General features: G+C 37.2%; 1 protein-coding gene across 13 annotated transcripts in view; it reads right to left on the reverse strand.

The window, feature by feature from the left end:
* MRTFB (myocardin related transcription factor B) overlaps positions 1-18880 on the reverse strand; it is a 328483-nt gene that overhangs the window by 223566 nt on the left and 86037 nt on the right. The window lies entirely within an intron of this gene.

An 18880-nucleotide genomic window follows, 5' to 3' on the forward strand; every position in this document is an offset into this window, starting at 1 on the left:
TGTGGCTCACAGCAGTGGGGGAGTTTCCTGACCTACAACCCAGGGAGCACTGGGCACAACTTGGAAAATCAGCAGGGGACCTCTGCCAGAGCTAGCCAGGGCACTCAGGGCACGCAGCAAGCAGCATGGTCCCAGAAGCCCAGATCCAGGAACCAGGAACCAGAAGCAGGCTAAGTCAGTAAGCAGGAGCCCCCAGGCAAAGGAGCCTTAAGTACGCAGCCTAGGTAGGGGAGTGGAGAGAGACTTCCTAGGTCTATCCTCTGTATCTGGAACAGGACTCTGGGGCTCTGACCACATTCAGATCCTGATTACAGTCTAGGCCTCCCCGGAAGAGAAGCAGCCCCCCCCCCCACCTCAGCCCCATGGCAGAGGGTGTGTGCTTATGGTCATTCACAGAGCAGAAGGGAAGACAGAGCTTCACATACTAAGACCCTTGTGAGGGAGGGGGGTATGCCAATAATACTCAAAAGCTCAGAAAGCACCCAAAACCAGGCACAGGCCGGAGAAATGAGTCAGCCGAGGAAAAAAAGAGGAACACCATTGAGAACTACTTTGTCTATGTTCCCAAGAAGGATCAAAATACTCAGTCAGAAGATGAGGAAGTAGAAGCTCCTGTATCTAAAGACTCCAAGAAAAACAAGAAATTGGGTTCAGGTTATGAAAGAGCTCAAAAAAGATTTTGAAAATCAATTGAGGGAGAAAGAAGAAAAATTGGGAAAAGAAATGAGAGAGATGCAGGAAAAACATGAAAATGAAGTCCAGCAGCTTAGTCAAGGAGATCCAAAAAAAAAAATGTTGAAGAAAATAACATGTTAAAAACCAGCATAGATGAAATGGATAAAACAGTTCAAAAAGTTATTGAGGAGAAAAATGCTTTAAAAAGCAGAATTGGCCGGATGGAAACAGAGATAAGAAAGCTCTCTGAGGAAAACAAATCATTCAGATGTAGAATGGAAATGAGGGAGGCTACTGACTTTACAAAAAATCAAGACACAATACTTCAAAACCAAAAGAATGAAAAATTCGAAGAAAATGTGAAACATCTCATTGAAAAAATAACTGATATGGAAAACAGATTCAAGAAAGATAACTTAAAAATTATTGGAATACCTGAAAGTCATGATCAGGAAAAGAGCCTTGACATCATTTTTAAATAATTTACTACAGGAAAATTGCCCTGATATCCTAGAAGCACAGGACAAAATAGAAATTGAGAGAATCCACCAATCTCCCCTGGAAAGAGATCCAAAAAAAACAACCCCCAGGAATATTATAGCCAAGTTCCAGAACTCCCAAGTCAAAGAGAAAATGTTACAAGCAGTCAGAAGGACACAATTCAAATATCGTGGAGCTGCAGTCAGGATCACACAGGACTTAGCAGCAACTACATTAAAAGCTCATAGGGCTTGGAATATAATATACTGGAAGGCAAAGGAGCTTAGAATGCAACTGAGAATCAACTACCCAGCAAAACTGAATGTCCTCTTCCAGGGAAAAAGATGGACTTTCAATGAACCAGGGGAATTTCAAATGTTCCTCTTAGAATGGCCAGAGCTGAACAGAAAGGTTGATCTTCAAATACAGAACTCAGGTGAAGCATAGAGAGTGGAGAAGGGTAAAATATTAGGGACTTAATGGATGATGAACTACATATATTCCTGCACAGAAAAATGATACTGACAATATTCGTAAGAAACTTCTCATTTAATAGAGCAGGTAGGAGCTTTTAGAGATGAAGCACAGGAAAGAGCTGAATTTGAAGATATAATATATTGTAAAAATGGAGTCAGTGGATAAAAGGGAAATGTAATGGGAGGAAAAAAAGGAGAGGTGGAATAGGCTAAGATATTTCATATAATAAAATTTTTATTACAATGAGTTATTGCAATGATATGGAAGGGAGAAGGCAATGGGCAATGAAGGAATCTTTGTTCTGATCAGAGATGGTTAGGAAAGGAAACAGCATATATACTCAATAGGGTATAGACATCTGGAGTAAGAAGGAGAGAAGGGGGACATGGGGAAGGGGGGATGTGAGTGATGGAGAAGAGAGTGGACTGTGGGGGAGAGTGGTCAGATATAACACATTTTCTTTTTTACTTCTTGCAAGGGATTGGATGTCCTGTCTGGGACCATAGGGCTGGGTGGATGCTGGGCCTAAAGGGTGGTATGGGGGCTCGGGGTCTCTTGGTCCCACAGCAGAGGATCTCACTGCTGCATCACTCAGCTACCCTACAGCACATTTAAGAAGAGGAACAGAGTGAAAGGAGAGAAAATATGGTTATGGTAGTGGGGGAGTACGAATGGAGGGAGTTTTGACCAGCAATGGCAATAGTGGAAAAATATGGAAGTAGCTTTTGTGATGGACTTAACATAAAGAATGTGATCCACCTGCAACAGAGCTGGAGGCATTGGAACACAGACGGAAACACATTTATTATTATTATTATTATTATTATTATTATTATTATTATTATTACTGTTGCTATTACTTGGGGGGGTGCAGGGCAAATGGGCCTGGGTGGCTTGCTGCCAGATTTGGATCCAGGTGCTCTGGGCTCTATGGCCGGTGCTCTGTCTGCTGCACTACCTGGCCACCCCTAGTGTTATTATTATTTTATTTCATTTTATTTTGGGGTTTTTTGGGGGGGTTGCAGGGCAGTGGGGTTGGGGTGGCTTGCCCAGGGTCAAACAGCTGGGTGATTGATTGTTGGGTGTCTGGGGCCCGATTTGGGCTTGGGTGCTCCTGGCTCCAAGGCCAGTGCTCCATCTACTGCACCATCTGGCTGCACCTATCATTATTATTATTATTATTATTATTATTATAATTAATTTTAATTTTTTCCTCTTTATTGCTCATGCGGGGTCTATATTTGGGGGAGGGAAGGGGTATCTTGTTTACTCTTAAACAAGAATATTTTATAATATATAAAAACATCATTTGTACAAAAATAAGAATAAAGTGAAAAAAGAAAAATACTATACTGTATAAAGAATAAAAAAACACTTGGGATTGATTATGTCTGAATTAAAAAAACCACGTGTTTTGGGCTAGATTTTTGATAACTATAATATGCCCTTTTGTTTTATAAATTTAAATCTCCAATTCAGTTTATAAATCTTTAATAAATGGAGTTAGGATTTATCAATCTTTTTTTCTAATTACTGTTAAGTCTAGTAGGATTTCTATTTACTATCCTGTCTAACAATTATATAAGTAACATTTTATTTTTTGAGCTCCCCTTACCATTGTATTTAATCGATGGCAGTGGACTTACTTGTCATCTTAGTTCCCTGCCATTTCTATCATGATCACTAAGAAATAATGAAAAAGGAACAAATAAAGAAATTACATTTTATCTTTCCCTTCATCCTACATACCATGAAAAATACAACTTACGTATTTCTAATTTGAACTGGTATATTTAATGGTCTTCAACTTTAGTTTAGTCAAGACCTCATAACCAAACACACTTTGCATACCATTTCTGAGTTCACTTCTGATGTTTCTTTTTTTTTCCATTTTTATTTAAGGCAATGGGGTTAAGTGACTTGCCCAAGGTCACACAGGTAATTACTGTATTTGAGGCCACTCAGGTCCTCCTGACTCCAGGGTGGTGTTTTATCTACTGTACCACTTAGCTGCCCCCTGATACATTTCTAACATCTTTTTCATTCAACTTCAACATAGTGTAGCATAGTAGAAAAGGTGACAGATCAAGATTCAAATACCATCTCAGTCATTTGCTTTGTGACACTAAACAAGTCATTTAACTTTTTTGTACATAAGTTTCCTAACTAGAAAATACATGGGTTAGGCTTTGTGGCATCCTAGGCCCCATCCAGTTCTAAATCTATAATCCAATGGTTTGGGGCTTTGTTTGTGTTTTTTTGGATTGTTTTTTGCAAGACAGTGGGGTTAAGTTGACTTGCCTAAATTCACATAGCTAGGTAATTGCTATGTGTCCAAGGAAGGATTTGAACTCAAGTCCTCCTGACTCTAGGGTTGGTGCCACCTAGCTACCCCTGATCCTATGTCTTTTCAAAAATAGTTTTCACTACAAAGACTGAAAATATATGCCTTTATTAGATGCATTTATTTAACAGTTTTTGTTGTAAGAGGGATATACAAGGAAATAACTGGTCTGAAAACAAATGACTTCAATACTTTAGATGGGAAAAAATTAAGAGTTTTTCAGTTTTTGAATGGACTATGGTCCAAAAAGCCCTTTTACAACTTTGCTCTGTGAAATTCAGAGGAATATCCTCTCAGAAATATTTTTACACTGAAATAACACTTTTACATGGTCGTTAAGTTTCTACCAAAATAACACCTCCCCCCAAATCTAACCCCCTTAGTACAGCATATTATATTATTCTCAGCACTGGAGAACCCAGCTATCCCTTTATGGGAAAAAGAAAATATATTCAGTCTTGCAAGCCCATAAAAAACAAATTAAAAGAGCCCTAGATTTGGGTTGGGAGGCCTTCAAAGTTCAAAAATCCCTTCACTGGTAGCTGGTATGTGTGGTTTGGATAAATCATTCAACTCCCTGGGCCTGTTTTATCAACTATAAATTGAGGAGATTGACTATTAAAAGAAATGCAAATTGAAATATCCCTGAAATTCCAACTCACATTCATTGAACTGGCAAAGATTGGAGGAGTTTTGAGAGAACAGAAATACTAATGCACTGTTGGTGGACTTGTGGATTGGTCCAATTATTTTGGAATTATTCTCAGGAAAGTGTCACATAAAAAAATGCTGTATATACTTTTTCATCTAGCAATAGAACTACTAGGTCTTTAATCCCAAGAGATCAAAGAAAGAGGGAGAATTCACATATACCACAATATTTATAGTAGTACTTCTTGTTCTATCAAAGAACTGGAAACCAAATGGATGAACATCAAAATAGTTGACAGAAATAGTTGGACACTTCATGTTTTATACATGTAATGAAATATTATTAATAAAAAGGACAGATTCAGAGAAACTTGAGATTATACATATGAACTAATACTTACTGAAATGAGCATAGCCCGTAAAACTAACTGTATAATTTTAAAAGCATTGTAAATGTTTTTACAATTTTGAAAGCCTTAAAAACTGTAATGGAGGCAAAGACAAACTATAGTTCTAAAGATTGAAGATAAAAGCATGCCTACCACCCTCCTGGGGAAGAGGTAGTGGATGCTAAGTATTAAAGAAGATCTATATCTGTACACATGACTATTACAACAAAATTTTATTTTCCTTTACCATACTTTTGTTATTTGGGGCAAGACAAGGAGGGACTAATTATAAACAAACTTTTAAAAAGAAAAATGGGGGGAAATAGCATCAATCAAATATTTTAGAAATATACACAGGAAATCAAAGGATGTCATGCAAGACAATGTTAATACTATCAGTCAATCAATAAGTATTTATCAAGTCTTTCCTAAATGTTACGGACAAAAAAAAACAAAACAAAACACAAACCAGAAATATCAAACAAAAAAACCAACGAGAAGAAAATAACCCTTGTCCTCAAAACCCTTAAATTCTATTGGGGCAAATAATATGCAAATACACACACACACACACACACACACACACACACACACACACACACGTAAATGAAAGGCATTACCAAGAAGGAGGTGGGATCAGGAAAGAGAAAAGATCAAGAAAGTCCTGCAGAGAGCTTTGAACTGAAATCTGAAGAACAGATAAGGCAGAAAGCAGAGATGAGGAAGGAGAGGGGTCCAAGAAGATAGGGTATTGTGTGCACAAACAGCAAGTTGATCAGTTTAACAGGATTGGATTGTGAGTGGAAGGGAGTATAAGAAGATTTCTGGAACACATGGTCTGCAAACACTTTGTAAATATTAATACTGACATTCATATTACTAAGAATGATATGTAGCTGACTTTCTAGTTTCTTTTGTGTATAAGAATGTTCATGTAGTTGATATTCTAGGTCAGCAATTCTCAAAATGGGGTCCGTGGACCCCATGAAGGTTCCCAAGAAAATTTTGTCAAAACTATTTTCATTATAGTATTTATATGTCTTTGTCACTATGTCACTTTTCTCATGAGCAATCAATGGAATTTTCCAAAGGACCATACTTGTTAATTAAAGATTTAGTTACAAACATGAGAACTAAATCTTTGCTTCACAAATGGACTAATCTAAAACATGGCTAGGCATGCTGTTTTTCTGGTTTTTTTTCTTTGTCCAATATTATCACCAACTAATCATGGAAGTAAAAGGGGAAAAAAAAGTCTGCTTCATTTAAGAATCTTTGATAAAGCAAAAAAGAATTAATTTTTATTTAATTTTCAGCCTTTGAATATGTCTTTTTAATTACTTCATGTGACTAAATGGAAATTATGCATACAGTGCTTTCTGTACACCGAAATTTGAGGATTGTCTGAAGGAAAAGTACTTGTTCAATTGAATTACAAGCTGATCTATTATTCATGGAATACTATTTTTACTTATAAGAATGACTGATAGATTATGGTTGTTCAGAAGGGGATATTGGACAGATATTTTAGTGAAAATAAATTAAGTAAGTCTGTCACTTCAAGGAAAACAACTTACAATGTTTGTTGTCAGGGAAAAAAATAATATTTGTTGTCAAGGAAAGAAAATGATCTAGAATGCAAAAATTAGAATTTTGGAAAACTTGTATATTCCTTCATTAATTTGACAGCTTCTCAATTCTTTTCTGAGATCAATAGTGACATTATCAAAAGTGATCTTTTGATATTGCATACTGAAATGTGTCAACATCTTAAAGATCTAAAAAAAAAGTGAACCAACATTTTCCAAGAGGTACATAATTTACATGGTAATTTTATATAGATATTCCATGCTCAAGGAGGAGAAGAGAAACCTTTACATGAATCAGTATCTAACACAGTAACTTGAATGAACAAAAAGATCTAAAAAACTAAGACAGATTCATATATGGATCCAATGTTAGAAATTGAGAAAATTATTAAAAGTCATTGAAGGTGGCAAAGCTAGGTGGCACAGTGAATAGAGCACTGGCCCTGGAGTCAAGAGAAGCTGAGTTCAAATCTGGCCTCAGACACTTAATGATTATCTATCTGTGTGATCTTGGGCAAATCACTTAACCCCATTGCCCTGCGAAACAACAACAACAAAAACAACAAAAAAAGTCTTTATTATAAAATTGATTTTATTTTAAAAAAAGAATTTGGCCACAGCAACATCATCTACTAAAACCAACTAAATTATACAAAGATTATAATCTGCATTAGTAGAGGAAGAATTTATGTTGACAAAATCAAAGAATGATTTTGAAGTTTTTTTATTTGGTCATTGTTTTATATTTCTGAGTTATATAACTTATTTTTAGCAAAATTTTTCCCCTTCAGAATGCTGAAAATCTTTCAATATAGAAAAGCAAATTATGTAATACTTTTACTTTCTTTTTCAAAGCTCCCTCATAAACACCCTTTCTTTTGACCTTTCCTCTAAATATACACTACTGTAAAATTAAATTACCATTGGAAGGAAAAGTGAACAAACCAGTTTCCCTGAGTGTAAATTTCAGGGAAAACTTTAATTAAAATACCAGCATCAAATTCTCTGATCCTTAAAGTTGAAAAAATTATAATAATCCAAATAAACTAGGTTAAAGCCATTTAGAACATTTTCCTCTTATACGAAAGCAATGAACACCTCTACTCAGAAATGCTATGTATAATTCTGATCTACAAATCAAAGGATATGATAAAGTCAAGATGAAGTAATAGAAGAAGAAACTATGGTCATCTTTAAGGAGATTAAAAAATAAGTAAAATTATAAGTAAACCATCAAAGAGTTTATAGTATAGTACAGAAAATAAAATTACAAAAGTACAAAATGTACAAAAAGTACAAAATTAAAGTACTTAAGGGTAATTATGAACTGAGTATACATTTTAAAAATAGAATATAAATTAAAAAAAACCCTAAAATAAGCATAAAAGAAGACATAGTTAAAAAAAATTCTGGCAAGTATAGGGCTTCATTTAGTTACTTAGCAAGGTGGAAAAGACAGCAGAGCCTTTAGACCTCCAAAATCTGGCAAGGCTTCAGTGTGATCCTTCCTCATCTTGACAGTTTTCTGAACTACTCACAGTCCACACTACAGCCATTCTTTTTATTTTTGAAGTTTCTAGGATTGGCATTTGCTGCTATAAGCACTTTTCTTTCTAACAGGAAGTTTTTCCATGTGTTGGAATTCCATGGATTCTAGCATTTCTTTCCAAATGTCAATAAGCTATCATAGGATTATAGGTCTTGCACAGAGTATGGCTAACTCCATGACTGGGAAGAAGAACTAAATCATAAAATTTTAAACTCAGATTTCCAGAAACCTATTTTTATTGATTCTTACATCTGTTCATTTATTCGACATCTACAGAGATGTAATGAAAGTCTTCTGCAGGCATGTTAAGCTGAGGTTAACAAGATGAAATATAAAAGGGAAAAAAGCAAAGTCCTAAACCTCAGTCAAAAAAATCAGCTAAGGGGAGAAGCTTGGGACAGTTAGGTGGTACAATGGAGTGAGTGTTAGGTCTAGAGTCAAGACTTGACTTTCTCAGTTCAAATTGGGGCTTGGGCACTTAGTAGATATGTGACTCTGAGCAAGTCACCCAACACTGTTTGCCTCAGTTCCTCATCTGTATAACAAATTGGAGATAGAAGAGACAAACAGCTCTGGTAGAAAACACCAAATAAGGTCGTGAAGAATCATACATGATTGAACAATAAAAAGGGGGGAAAAGGTTACAGAGTACTTTCAGTGGAGGAATAGAACTTCAGCAGATGTAAAATCCAACTCTAGGTAGTTCAGGTAAGAGTTCATGGTCTGAATGAAATGCAAGCTCAACGTGAGTCAAAAATGTGATGTACAGCCTCAAAACTGAACTTAGCTGAGATATTAGCTCAGGGTAAGTGAATTTTGCTACATGAATGAAAAGAGGAGAATGAATTGCTATCAAGAATCAGAATTAACATCCCATCTGGTTCTCCTCTACATCTTTTCCTCAATGACAGAAGGGTCAAACTTAAAGGAAATTTTGTGAAATCAGGGACTCTCCAAGTCTCTTCTGAGTGTCCAGAATGAATGAAGTTCACATCAGATGGCTTAAGTTTGCCTTTTGGCATCTTTTTTTTTTTAAAAAAGGTCTACTGGATGATGCTAGTTTGTTCCAGGACCAGAATGTTGTGGGACCTGGTTACCATTAGGGCCAAAAGAGCAGCTGAACAAAGTGGGATATATAGACAAGGAAAGTAAAGACTGTTGCCTGAAACTATTCAAAACCTGTCAGGCAGATGTTTCCTCAGAGACAGCAGGAAATTACAGGAAGGCAGATTTCAATCCAACATAAGGAAAAATATTTCACAATTAGTGCCGACCTAAAACAGAATTGGATCCCTGAGACTTCACAATTTACTTGCTCAGGATGTCCTAAATGGGCTTTTTGCTTTGCGTAAGAGTAAGGCAAAATTGCATAAATCTCTTTTAATTCTGTCATTCTAAGTTTCCAATTCAAGTTAGTTGTCATGGGTCACAAGAGTGTGACAAATTGGGTGATTGAACTTCTCACCTTCATTCTGTCATTACCAAAAAGAGTTACTACTTAAAAGTTGTTGGTCAAAGAAATTAGTTCTACAATGTCAGGTTTCTGAATCCATACATTCAACTTATTTTTCTTTTCACAATTAGCACTAATTGGTAATATCAATTAAAAGAGCAAAGGATTAATTTAGTGTGAATTTACCAAATCATATTTGTATAAAGTTTTCATCCACTATGATTTTCCTTCTTAAAAAGCTATCATCAAACACCTTTCACATCAAATCTAACATAATGGCTAAGGGGTGAGAAATCACAGGTGTAAGCAAAGATATTCTTCCATAAGTGAGAATAAACCCAAGACAACCTGCAAGGACAGACAATTTCAGCTCCTCAAACTCTCTGATGGTCTAGAATCTATCTTTGAAGAAATTAGCACTATTTCTCACAAATAGGTCCCACTGTTTCAGGTCTCCTTTACCAGTTTTATTTGTTTCTTTGTTTTGCTTTGCTCTTTTTCTTCAGAGCTATGAGGCCTAGTCTCTTGCTCCTTCTCAATTGATGGATAACTACTCTCCACTGGAAGGCTAATTAATTACCACCTATAACCCCATTAAGGGGTACTTGTTGTAATTCTCAGATTTCATTTTCCCATTGTACTTTTTAGGAAAATTCTTATATTACCATATTCATTTTCAGACAGTTCAAGTAGGATCAGAACTTCCGACTTGGAGTGACCTGGAAAGATACAGTCTACTCCTCCAGAGAAGCGTTAAAAATGTTAGCAATAGCAATATGACAAGAAAAAGAAATTAAAGAAATAAAAATAGGTAAAGAAGAGATAAAATCCACAGTTATCCCTTCCATATCACAACTTGCCCCATGATGGTTTCATTGTATTGCACAAGAAATTAAATGGGAATTTTGGGGAAGTTTTGTGGAAAGGACAGCTGACACACAAAGGCCAACAGACAATACAGAAAAAGTATGGAATCTCAGAAATGCAGAAAATATACATATAGTATTGTATAATATCAACACTTTATCTTTTAATTTCATAATAATTCATATTTCTTCTCTGTTATGAAGTGGGAGCCAAAAAATTTTACATGCATCTTCCAGATCTTAGAGGCAGTATACCTCTAGACCCCCACAATGAGGTAGGGATATTCCTGTTCACCATTATGATGGTTGGAAAATTCCAGGAAATCAGTAAAAATACTAGTTAAGACAATTAACAACTTCACTGAAATTGTAGGCTAGAAAATAAATGCTAAAATCAATAGTAATTCTATATAATAATAATAAAGCAGAAAAAAATATAGAGGGAAAACTTATTCCAAATAATTACAAAATACACAAAACATCTGAGGATCAACTTCCCAAAGCCCACACAAGACTCACATAAATTCAAATACAAAGGCATTCCTTAAAGAAATAGAGAACAACCTAAATAGTAGAAAAATATCCAGTGCTCATGGCTAAGCTTTGCCAAGATAATAAACGGAACAATACTACCAAAAATAACTTAGGGGTAGATAGGAGGTAGAATAGATAGTGAGTGACAGGCCTGGAGTCAGGATAACAAATTCAAAATCAGTTTCCCACACTTAGCTGAGTGACCCTAGGCAAGTCAGTTAACCCTTTCTGTCTCTGTTTCTGTAAATTTGTCTCTCCCATCTGTAAAATGAGCTGGAGAAGGAAATAGCAAACTGCAATAATATCTTTGCCAAGAAAACACCAAATGGTATCATGAAGAGTTAAACACAACTGAAATGTTAACAAATAAAAAATAATTTTTACTTTTAATGCTATACCAAACTACCAAGAGTATACTTTACAAAGCTATAAAATACTAAAAAAAATTAATCTGGAGAAAAAAAGATTTAGAATATCAAGGAAAATGATGAAAGGAAGGACAAAGGGGAAATAGCACTTCCATACTTCAGACTGTATTATAAAGTGGCAAGCATCAAAACTATTTGATATTGGTTTAAAAAAAAACAGAGGGGGCAGCTGGATAGAGCATCGGCCCTGGAGTGAGGTGGACATGAGACACTTAATAATTACCTAGCTGTGTGACCTTGGACAAATCACTTAACCCCACTGCCTTGCAAAAACCAAAAAAAAGAATAAGATCAAATAATTTTCATAAAGAACTGCACACTACTCACAACCACTTGAAAAATACTCCAAAAAAATACTCCAAATAAAAGCAATGCAGATTAAAACCACTGTGACGTTTTATCTCACACTCTGCAAACTGGCAAAAAAAAAAAAACCTTCATAAAATGGCAATAGTCACTGTTAGAGGTATTGTAGAAAGATGAGCATGTTAATATATTATTAATGGAATTGTGAAATGAACCATTTTGGAAAGCAATTTGAATTATGCAAATCAAGTAATTGATTATGTCAAAATCCTTTAATATAGAGACTCCAAATTCTGGACTTATACCCTGAGAAAGCCATTTTATTAATTTAATTAATAAGAAAAAAATCCCCATATACACTTTTTTTAAAAATCACAGCTCAGAACTGAAAAAAAGTATATGTATATCAGTTGAGGAATGGCTAAAGAAACTGTAGCACATAAAATATAATGGAATGCTACTTTCCATAAGAAAATTTGTGTATGATAAATACAGAGGAGTGTGGAAAGATCTATATGAATTGATGCATTATGAAAACAATATACACAGTAACTATAACAATGTACATGAAAATAATGAACAAAAAAATCAAATATAAATATAATAAAAATATCAAGATAAAGGGGAACTCAAATGAAAAGATATGAGAAGTCACAACACAAGTTTTTGGTTTTTAAAACATTTTCCATAATGTTATTGATACATACACATACATATTAAACACATATAATATAAAATGATGGTGCTAATGCTGAAAAGCTATTTGAGTTTGAGTGGAATTGGGGGGGGTGTTTTGATTTTGATTTTGAACTTGGAGATCTGTTGGCCTTTTGGCTGAAGCAACATGCTATGTGATCAGTCTGGAGCAGATATTCTACTACAAGGCCAGTTAAAAATGCGATAGGTTTGTACATGTTGATGCCTGGAGGTTATAATCAGTGCCTAGATATAAGGGATGATGGGGGGGGAAAGGGAAAACATATGAAGTTAATAAATGTACTTGTCACCCAAAAAAAAACTATCTATATATTGATTAGTTGTTCTGATTTTTTTTTCCCTCTCTGGAGATCAAAAAACTGGGGACTTTTAGTGCCAAGATGGCAGAGTAAAGAAGAAACACCCTCAAAGCCCTCCCGAATTCCCCTCCAAACAACTGGAAAAATGCCTCAGAATTGAGCTAGGAACAAGAAACAGCTTACTAGAACAATAGGAAAATCTATCTCACTGTGATGGGGGGGGCAACGGGTGGCACAAAGTCTAAGAGCAGCAGTAGAAGTCAGTCTCATAGCAAGGGCTTAAAGCAAGGCTCCAAGCCTAGGAATTCACTAGTAAGGATTGTAAGCCAGTAGCTTCCCCAAGCAAGTGAGTAGTCCTGAGGGGCAGCAAGGCTCCATCCCAATCACCCCACCCCCAACACAATCCACCAATGAGGCCTTAACTCCATTGCTCTGTAGTGGTGAAGTACTGTCCCAGGGTTGGCCAACAGGAGACCCCAACCCTGGGACCTGTCACCAGAGACCCTTTTCCACAGCAACCCAACAGCAGACTAGATCCCTCTTCTGGAGGTCCTCCAGACTCTTAACATAAGAAGGGGCCATAAGGCCTCACCCTTAAGACATACCAGCAGCTAATCCCCACACCCAGGAAAGGCCAACAGGGAGGCCCTCATCCCCCAGTACAAACCAGAAGGGAAGCCTACCCTTCAGTGAAATCAGGCTCCAAAGCCCTGAAGGCCAGTAAAAGCCAGCAGTAAGACCCTGAGTTCCAGCACAAAAAGCTTGGGACAGAGCAGACCAGAGCCCAACTCTCATATGAATACAACAAGTAACCAAAAAAGCATACAAATGAGCAAAAAAAAAATGCAAAACAAAAAAAGAACTTTACCATAGAGTTAGCATGGTGATAGGAAGGATGATCAAGGTATTAACCAAGAGTACAACAGTGTAAAAATGGGGGGGGGGGGGGGGGCGGAGCCAAGATGACGACAAGAAGGGATCTAGTCTTAGGAGCTCTCGGATAAAACTCACCAGCTAAGGGCTCTAAATAAACTTTCGAGAGACAGAACCCACAAAGGGACACAGTGAGGCAGTTCTCCTACTCAAGGTAACTTGGGAAAAGAGCAGAAAGGCTCTGCTCCCCGGGACTGGAGGGGCGGCCTGCCAAAGAACTTCAGCCTCCCGGAGGCAGCCCCAGAGCGCTGGGAGCCGAGGCTCACAGCAGCGGGGGAGTCTCCAGAGCTGTACCCCGAGGAGCACGGGACATAAAGTGGAGGAACAGCAGTGGACCTCTGCCAGAGCGAGCACGTGGAGCCCAGCCCTCAGGGCACAGAGGGAGCAGCTTGGTCTTTCTGCAGCCCAGAGCCGAAAACAGAAGCAAGCCAGCCTGTGAGCAGGAGCCTCCAGGGCATGAGCCCATTGAGCTGAGGTAGGGGAGTGAAGAGAGACTGCAGAACTCTTCTGTCCTCTGCCTCTGGAACAGGACTCTGGGGCTCTGACCACATTCAGATCCTGATCACAGTCTAGGCACCCCCATAGAACAGCAGGGCCCCCCCCACCTTAGCCCCGTGGCAGAGGAAGGTGCTTATGGTCAGACCAGGAGGGAGGACAAAGCCTCACACACTGAGACCCTTGTGGGAATGTCCCAAAAGCTCAGAAAGCACCCCCAAACCAGGCCCAGGCTGGGAAAATGAGCAAGCAGAGAAACAAAAGGAAGACTATTGATAAGTATTTTGCAAATGAGCCCAAAAAGAATCAAAATACTCAGTCTGAAGATGAGGAAGCACAAGCTCCTGCATCTAAAGACTCCAAGAAAAACAGAAATTGGGCTCAGGCTATGACAGAGCTCAAAAAAGACTTTGAAAATCAAATGAGGGAGTTGGAAGAAAAACTGGGAAAGGAAAGGAGAGAGATGCAGGAAAAACATGAAAATGAAGTCAGCAGCTTAGTCAAGGAAATCCAAAAAAATGCTGAAAAAAATAGCATGCTAAAAACCAGCTTAGGTCAAATGGATAAAACAGTTCAAAAAGTTATTGAGAAGAATGATTTAAAAAGCAAAATTGGCCAGATGGAAAAAAAGATAAGAAAACTCTCTGAGGAGAATAAATCCTTCAGACAAAGAATAGAATTCAGGGACATTGATGAATTTACCAGAAATCAGGAACCAATACTCCAAAGCAAAAAAAAAAAAAATTAAAAATTAAAAGAAAATGTGAAATATCTCATTGAAAACACAACTGATATGGAAAACAGACTTAGGAAAGATAATTTAAAAATTATTGGAATACCTGAAAGTCATGATCAGGAAAAGAGCCTTGACATCATTTTCAAAGAATTACTACAGGAAAACTGCCCTGATATTCTGGAAGCAGAGGGCAAAATAGAAATGGAGAGAATCCACCGATCCCCCTGAGAAAGAGATCCCAAAAAACCAACCCCTAGGAATATTATAGCCAAGTTCCAGAACTCCCAAGTCAAAGAGAAAATATTACAAGCAGCCAGAAGGACACAGTTCAAATATTGTGGAGCTGCAGTCAGGATCACACAGAACTTAGCAGCAACTACATTGGAAGCTCGTAGGGCTTAGAATACAATATACCGGAAAGTAAAAGAGCTTAGAATGCAGCCAAGAATGAACTACCCAGCAAGGCTGAATGTCCTCTTCCTGGGGAAAATATGGATTTTCAATGAACCAGGGGAATTTCATATGCTCCTTTTGGAATGGCCAGAGCTGAACAGAAGGTTTGATCTTCAGATACAGGACTCAGGTGAAGCATGGAGATTGGACGGGACGGGGGAAATATTAGAGACTTAATGAGGATGAACTGCATGTATTCCTGCATAGAAAAATGACACTGATAATACTCATATGAACCTTCTCAGTTAATAGAGCAGGTAGAGGGAGCTTTTATAGTTAAGCACAGGAGAAAGCTGAATTCAAAGATAAAATATGGTGTAAAAATGGAGTTAATAGGAAAAAAAGGGAAATGTAATGAGAGAAAGAAAAGGGGGGGGGGAATAGTCCAAGATATTTCACATAAGACTTTTTTTTTATTACAATGAACTATTGCAATGATATGGAAGGGGGGAGGCAAGGGGGGAATGAGGGAACCTTTGCTCTCATCAGAGATGGCTAGGAGAGGAAACAGCATATATACTCAATGGGGTATAGACATCTGGAGTAAGAAGGAGGGGGGAGCAGGGGGAAGGGGTGGGGATGTGAATAAAGGAGGAGAGGATGGACTGTGGGGGGAGAGTGGTCAGATATAACACATTTTCTTTCTTACTTCTTGCAAGGGGCTGGGATTGGAAGGCCTGCCCAGGACCATTAGGGCCAGGTGGATTCTGGGCCTAAGGGGTGGTATGGGGGCTCAGGGCTTCTTGGCCCCAGGACCAGGGATGTCTGCTGAGCCAGTCAACGACCCTACAGCTGAGTCAGAGTGAAAGGAGAGAGAAAATATAGTACATGGTAGTGGAGAAATAAGAAAGGAGGGAGTTGCAATCAGCAATGGCAACAGTGGAAAAATATGGAAGTAACTTTTGTGATGGACTTATCATGAAGAATGAGATCCACCCATGACAGAGTTGTTGGTGTTGGAACAAAGACTCAAGCACATTTTTTGTTATTATTATGTGGGGGAGGGTGCAGGGCAAGTGGGGCTGGATGGCCTGCCTGGGGCCACATAACAGGTGATCTTTGGGTGTCTGGGGCTGGATTTGGACTCAGGTGCTCCTGGCTCAAGGGCCAATGCTCTGTCTGCCACCCAGCCACCCCTACTATTATTACTATCTTATTTTATTTTGGGTCTTTTTTTTCTTTTTTTTTTTGGTTTTTGCAGGGCAGTGGGGATCGGGTGGCTTGCATGTCACGCGGCTGGGTGATTGTTGGGTTTACGAGGCTGGATGTGGGTTCGGGTGCTCGTGGCTCCAGGGCTGGTGCTTCGTCCACTGAGCCACCTGGCCATACCTACAATTATTACTATTATTATTCTTTTTAATTTTACTTTTTTTCTCTCCCCTTTACTTTTTTCGCCCAAGCAAGTCTATCAATATTCATGGGGGAGGAGGGGTATTTTGTTTACTTGTAAACAAGAATATTTTATTAATGTAAAAAAAATTTGTACAAAATGAGAATAAAAAATAAATTTAAAAAAATAGTGTAAAAATGACTTACAAGTGAGGCCTCAAAGAAGAATGTAATTTGTTCTCAGGCAAATTAGAGAAGAAAACCCAGGAAAAGAAATGAGAGTAATACAAAAGAATCATGAAAAAAGAATGAATAGAATGGGAAAAAAACCCAAAAATTTTCCCTTAAAAACAGAGGAAGGATAACAGGTAAGAGAGAAAGGGGGAGGGGGGGAATATAGAAGGGGAAAATAGCATGAAGGGAAATACATAGTCATAACTATAAATGTGAATGAGAAGAACTCACCCACAAAACAAGTAGACAGCAATATGGATTCTGAAGCAGACATACATACATACATACACACACACACACACACACACACACACACACGGAGTAAAAGTAAAGGTTGGAGAAGAATTTATTATGCTTTAGTTAAGTAAAGAAAGCAAGGGTAGCAATCCTGACCTAAGACAAAAAAAAAGCAAAATTAGATCTAATTAAAAGAGATAAAGAAGCAAACTATATCTTGCTGAAATGGACAACAGATATTGAAATTATAACAATACTAAGCATATATGCACCAAATGGTATAGCATCTAAATTTCTGAAGAAGTTGATTGAGTTATAAGAAGAAATAAAAAAAAATAAAATTATACTATTAAAGGGACAACATATTTCCCCTCCTGGCAGTGGAGAAACAAACCACAAAAGAAGCAAAGAGGTGAATGAAATTTTCAGATAGTTAGATATAATAGATCTCTGGAGTAAATTGAATGGGAATAGAAAGTAATAGAATGAGGCATTCCCAATAAGATCAGGGGTCAAACAAGGGTGCCCATTATCACCACTACTATTCAATATTGTATTAGAAATGTTAGCATCAGCAATTAGAGAAGAAAAAGAAATTGAAGGAATTAGAATTGGGAAGGAAGAGACAAAACTCTCACTCTTTGCAGATGACATGATGGTCTACCTAGAGAATACCAAGAAATCATCTAAAAAACTACTGGAAACAATTAGCAATTTTAGCAAAGTTGCAGGTTATTAAATAAACCCTCATAAATCCTCAACTTTTCTATATATGTCTAGCAAGAAACAGCAGGAAAAGCTAGAAAGAGAAATCCCATTCAAAGTAACCTCAGACAGTATAAAATATTTGGGAGTCTATTTGCCGAGACAGACTCAGAATCTTTTTTGAAAACAATTATAAAACACTTCTCACACAAATTAAATCAGATTTAAATAACTGGGCAAATATCAACTGCTCATGGATAGGGAGAGCTAATATAATAAAAATGACAATTCTACCAAAACAAAACTATCTGTTTAGTGCCCTACCAATCAAAATTCCAAAAAATTACTTTAATGAGTTAGAAAAAATTGTAAGTAAATTCATATGGAGAAATAAAAAGTCAAGAATTGCCAGGAGCTTAATGAAAAAAAGTGCAAAAGAAGGTGGCTTAGCCCTACTCAATCTAAAATTATATTATAAAGCATCAGTCATCAAAACTGTTTGGTATTGGCTAAGAAATAGAGTGGTGGACCAGTGGAATAGACTAGGTGTAAAAGCAGGAGAGGATTATAGTAATCTGCTGTTTGATAAACCCAAAGAGTCAGGCCATTGGGATAAAAACTCCCTCTTTGATAAAAACTGCTGGGATAATTGGAAGTCAGTATGGAAGAAACTTAGATTAGACCAACACCTCACACCCTTTACCAAGATAAGATCCCAATGGTTACAGGAAACAGACATAAAAAACAATACTATAAGCAAATTAGAAGATCAAGGACTAGTCTACCTGTCAGATCTATGGAAAGGGGAACAGTTTATGACTAAGGAAGAGTTGGAGAACATCACTAAAAACCAATTAGATGATTTCATTACATTAAATTAAAAAGCTTTTGCACAGATAAAACCAATGTAATCAAGATCAAAAGAAATGTAGTAAATTGGGAAATGATCTTTACAACTAATGATTCTGACAAAGCACTCATTTCTAAAATATACAGAGAAC

Source organism: Macrotis lagotis, chromosome 8 (genome assembly GCF_037893015.1).
Source record: "Macrotis lagotis isolate mMagLag1 chromosome 8, bilby.v1.9.chrom.fasta, whole genome shotgun sequence".
In the NCBI taxonomy this organism is placed as follows: domain Eukaryota; kingdom Metazoa; phylum Chordata; class Mammalia; order Peramelemorphia; family Peramelidae; genus Macrotis; species Macrotis lagotis.